Source organism: Carlito syrichta, unplaced genomic scaffold (assembly GCF_000164805.1).
Source record: "Carlito syrichta isolate Samal-C Ts95f unplaced genomic scaffold, Tarsius_syrichta-2.0.1 Scaffold309018, whole genome shotgun sequence".
Lineage (NCBI taxonomy): Eukaryota > Metazoa > Chordata > Mammalia > Primates > Tarsiidae > Carlito > Carlito syrichta.
Genome location: NW_007253114.1, coordinates 75,812 through 81,892, shown reverse-complemented (window position 1 = coordinate 81,892; position 6,081 = coordinate 75,812).

Here is a 6,081-nt window from a genome sequence, read left to right as displayed (position 1 = left end):
TCTGTGGCAATTGAGCCACTAGTTATTCTTCCCCCAGTCAAGCTCAGCTAGAAAAAAATTCCACCCCAAGTGGGTGTGGCCAAGATGACTGGGCTCCTTCCCTCCTCAGCTCCCAATCAAGTGCTACTTACCAGAAAGGGAAGTCCATCAATATTTCTCATCCCCCTAAATTCCAAGTTGAGGAGGCTAAATTTGTGGTGAGTGTGGTGGAAAGGTCAAGGGCTCCCTTCTACCCAATTCCCATTCAGAGGCTTTACCTCAAGCACAACAGTTCAAGAATATTGGGGTCTTAATTGCCCTCATCAGAACCCACTTATAGCACTAAAGTATCACACCTGAAAAAGCAAGCTGAAAAGATCAGAGACTATGCACCTACTCTCCTCAGTAGTGGCTCAGAAATTTTGCTTGAGGGAGAGACATCATGTAAGAGCACTCTGAACTTCTTCCCAGAGGAACTGATTTTATTTGAAAGAGAATGTGAAGAAGTTCAAGTTCAAAGGTACTTTGAAAAACAGTAGCTTCTCCTTATTAAGAACAACAAGCAGAACCACAGGCCAACCAGTTCACAGGAGAATCAGTGAAAGAGTGAGCTAAGAAGAGCCCTCCTGAGTTCAGAACAAATCTCAGAGACTGGTTTCAAAAACTACCCTTGCCTGAATTTAATTGTTAAATCAATTTGTTTTAAATTTAACTGAATTAATAAAATAATCTAATTATAAAATCATAAAAGCATGTTTCTTCTTATTTCATCTCAATTGATTTAGAATTTAATTGTATAAAATGCTATGTATATAAATGTATTGTTGGGCCAGAACATGTGGAAATGGAATATATTTGCCAATAACAGCATGTTAAAGGAGGGTGAGAGCCAATCTGTATTGGGCTAAGGAAATGACACCAGATGGCAACTTAAATTCATGGAACAAAGGTAGAAAACCAAAAATGGTAAATAATGAGGTTAATATTGCAAACTCTATAAATACAGTCATGCGTTGCTTAACAACAGGAATATGTTCTGGGAAATGCATCATTAGGTGATTTTGTCATTTTGTGAACATCAGAATTTAGCTACACAAATCTAGATGGTATCGTCTACTGTATACTTAGATTATATGGTGTAGCCTATTGCTCCTAGGCTACAAACTTAGACAACATGCTACCCTACTGAAGACCGTAGGTAACTGTATCACAGTGGTATTTGTATATCTAAACATACCTAAACACAGAAAAGGTACAGTAAAAACACAGCATTACAAACTTATGAGACCATCATCACATATGTTGTTTATATGACCTGTCATTGGCCAAAATGTCATTTTGTGATGCATGACTCTATATACTTGTTCTTCCTTTTCTCAGTTTGATTAACAGACATAAAATTTATGGAGTAATACTTATGACAGTATATTGTTGGCTTAGTAACATATATAAATGTAATACAAGGGGGAACCCCTGAAAATGGAATTTATTTGTAAAAAATTATGTATTTACTCTTACATGCTTAAACTTCAGTCACCTTCAAAGTAATGTACTCTCCATTTTATACAATACATCTACTGAGATGTTTTTGCCGCTGCTCAAAACAGTTTTTGAACTCCTCAGTTTTGATGCCTTTTTAGTGCTTTGGCCATTCTTTGTTTTAGCTCTTCTACATCAGCAAAACATGTCCAGTTGAGGACATTTTCATCTGAGGAAACAAACAAAAAAGTCTCTTGGGACCAGATTGGGTAAATAGGGAGAGGTATGACACAAGAGTCATGCCGTTTTTGATCAAAAACAGCTACACACTCAGCATGATGTGGGCAGATGTGCTCAGAAATCACCCATTATGAAATGGGCAAATGAACTGAAAGAATCTAAAAAAAAATGTTTTGGAAGCTGAACACAGCCTCTCACAACAACACTAGCTAGTACACTGAAGCTAATTTGTTCCTAGAACATTTACCCCATGGAGGAACACTGTACCACAATGGGCCCACCCTCCAAAAAATAATTTCATTTTTGGGGGGTCTCTTCTCATATGTATAAAAGTACAAGCACAAAAGATTTTATATTTATACAACTGTAATTAAGTTGTATAAATTTGAAGTCAATTTTGGTAAGATGTATGTATAAGCCCCACAGCAACCACTAAGAAAACTTTTAAAATAGTGAAAATATAATGATAACAACTAAAATATTGTTCTAAAAAATTCACTTAATGGAAAAGACAGTAATAGAGTGAATAGAGGAACAACAACAACAAATGAAACAAATAGAAAACAAAATAAAATGGCAGACATAAGTCTATCAATAATAGTATTAAATGTGAATGGATTGAATAATCTAATCAAAAGGCAAAGATTGTCATACTCAATTAGAAAACATAATCATGTTTGAGATTAAATAAAATATGACCATGTTTTCTCATTCAGTACATTGTCTAAAGGAGCATGCAGTATGGGATATAAAGGAGAGATACTTTAGATTCAAAGATACACATAAATTGAAAGTAAAAAAATTTAAAAAGGTATAGCATACAAATGGCAACCACAGGAAAGCTGGAATTACTATAATATCATACCTAATCAATTTTTATAATGTACTAAGATAAGGAGGTCATTTTATAAGGATAAAAGCTCAATTCATCAGGATGCTATGACAACTATAAATATATATGAACCTACCAACAGAGACCCAAAATAAGTGAAGCAAAATCTAACACAACTGAAAAGCAAAATATACAATTCAACAATAGTAGCTGAAGATTTCAATGCCCCTTTTCCATAATGGATAGAACATTTAAGAAAAATATTAACAGTTAGATAGAAAACTTGAATGACAGGATACACAAAATAGACAACACAGACCTCGATAGAATATTCTGCTCAACAACAGCAGGATATGCATTACTAGAGCATATGGGACATTCTCCAAGATAGACTCTATACTAGGCCATAAAACAAGCCTCAATAAATGTAATAAGAATGAAGTGTAGAAAGTATTTTGGTCACAATTAATAGAAGTTAGAAATTAATAACAAAAAGAAATTTGGGATATTCACAAATGTGGAAATGAACAATATTCTATAAATAGCCAATGAGCCAAATGAGATATTAAAATAAATATTAGAAAATACTTTAGGATGAAGAAAAATGAAGATATAAATACCAAAATGTATTAAATGCAGCTAAATCAGTACTTACTGGAAAATTTACAACTTTAAATGCCTATAATAAAACAAAAAAGGAAAATCTCAAGAATTATATAACATTAACTTAAGACACTGAAAAAGAAAAGCAAATTAAACCCAAAGCAAACATGAGGGAGAAAATAACAAATATTAGAGCAGACATTAATAAAATTTAAAAAATAGAACAACTTAAAATTGAAAGTTGCTCAAAAAGATCAACAAAATTGACAAAAATGAAATTAGACTTTTAAAAAAAAAAAACCACTCAGTTTACTTAAATCAGGAGTGATAGAGAAACCATTACTACCAATCTTATAGAAATAAAAAGAATTATGAAAGAATCTATGTGAAATAGTAGCAACAAATTAGATAATTTAGATAAAATGAACAATTCTTAGAAAGACACAAGCTAATGCCAGGCATAGTGGTACACATCTGTAATTCCAGCACCTTGGGAAGTGGAGGTGAGAAGATTGCCTGAGCTCACGAGTTCAAGGCCAGCGTGGGCAACATGGCAAGACCTCATCTCTACAATAGATCCCCCACCCCTCCAAAAAATAGCTGGGCCTGGTGGCAAATGCCTGTAGTTCCAGCTACGTGGAAGGCTGAAGCAGAAAGTTCATCTAAGCACAGAAAGTTGAGGCTGTGATGGCTGTGAGCGTGCCACTCTACTCCAGTCTGGGTAATAGAAGGAGACTCCAACTCAATAAATAAATAAATAAATAAAAGAAGAAAGAAAAACACAGGCTACTAAAATGAACTATAAAGAAATAGAAAATTTAAATAGACCTATAACAAGTAAAGAGACTGAATTAAGCCGGGTTGTAATCCTGCGCCTTTGGGAGGCTGAGGTGAGTGGATTGCCTGAGCCCACAGGTTCGAGACCCACCTGGGCAGCGTCGAGACCTCATCTCTACAATAAATCAAAAAATCAGCCAGGCATGGTAGCGCATGCCTGTAATTCTGGCTACTTGGAAGGCTGAAGCAGAAGGATCACTGGAGCCCAGCAGGCCGAGGCTGCAGTGACTGGGAGCGGCCACTGCACTCCAGTCTGGGTGACCAAGTGAGACTCCAACTCAAAAAAAAAAAAAAAAGAGACTGAATTAGTGATAAAATAAAATAAACTTCTCATAAAGAAAAGCCAAGGACCAAATGACTCCTCTGATGAATTCCCCATTTAAGAATCAGTTCCAATTGTCAAATATTTTCAAAAAATGGAAGAGAAGGAATCATTTGCCAATTCATTCAATAACATCAAGATGACCTTGATACCAAAAGCTGACAGAGACATCACAAGAAGACTCCAGACCAATATTCTGTATGAATATAGATGTTAAAATCCTTTAAAAAGACTAGCAAGTAAAATTCATCAATATGTAAAAAGGATTATACATGACCAGGTGGGATTTACATCTAGAAATACAAAGTGGCTTAATATTTGAAAAGCAATTAATGTAATATATCAATAGGAAAAAAAAACACCCATGACCATCTTAACTGATGAAGAAAATGCATTTAACAAGATTTAACACTCTTTAATGATAAAAATACTATACACTAGTAATAGAGGGGAACTTATTCAACCTGGCGAAAGGCACCAGAAACAAAACAAAACAAAACAAAAGCAAAACAGCAACAAACCTCACAGCTGACATCACATTTAATGCTGAAAGACTGACTCATTTCCTCTTGCAGTCAGGAACACAGGATGGCTGCTCTCACCACTTCTATTCACTGTACTGGAGGTTCTCTCCAAGGCATTAGGTAACAAAATAAAAGGCATTCAGATTAGAAAGGAAGAAACAAAATTATTTCCATTCTCTAATGACATGATCTTTTCTCATGCAGAAATCCACTAAAAAAATTCAGCAAAGATGCAGGGTACAGAAAACAATTTTGTTTTGATAAATTAGTAATGAACTATCTGAAATATGAAATTAAAAAACAGCTTGATTCAAAGTAGCATCAAAGTACATTTAAAACTTAGGAAAAAGTTGAAGAAAAGAAGTGCTAGAATTGTATACTGAAAGCTACAAAAAATTTCTGAACAAAGTTAAAGATGACCTAAATAAAGGGATAGACTCCCATATTCATTGATCGAAAGATTTAATATTGTTAAGATGGCAGTATTCCAAAAATTAAATTACAGATTCAACACAATCCCTATTAAATTGTTAGTTAAGTTTTTACAGAAATTTACAAGCTGACCCTAAAATTCATATGGAAATGCAAGGAACCCAGAATAGCCAAAACCATCTTGAAAAAGAACTAACTTGGACTCATACACTTTCCAGTTTCACACATACTAAGCTGCTGAAGTAATCAAGAATGTGTGCTGCAGGCTTAGGATAGACTTATAGAAGGAATAGAACTGAGAGTCAGATATAAACCCTCACATTTATGCTCAGTTGATCTTTGACAAGAGCACTGAGTCTACACAATGGGAAAAGTGGTTTTTTTTTTAAAGTACTTAAAGTAGTTAGTGTTCCACACAGTATAACATTTGACAAACCAAAGTTTGCATGTCCTGGTTGACCATGTGTGAAAATGCAAAACAGCTATTAAAATTGATTTGTTCAATATTTAAAACCAGTTTCCAGTTGGGGAAACATCAAAATCCTTAATTAAAAACACAAATGAAGTGAAAGTTTAAACTGACACACACTGTTCACACCTATATTTCAAGCTTGGAAATGCATATTTGCAAGTAGCAATACAAAAATATTCATGAAGAATGCTTAATCTCTGAAAATGATGAAAACATCCCTGCTACCAATACATTTCAAAATACAAAACTGACTACTTTCTGTGTAGTGAAAAAAGTTCATTTTCAAAACAGATAACACTCATTCTATAGGTGTGAATGGAATGAATAACAGTCCTTTTTAAAATTTCTTAGTTGTTTGGAA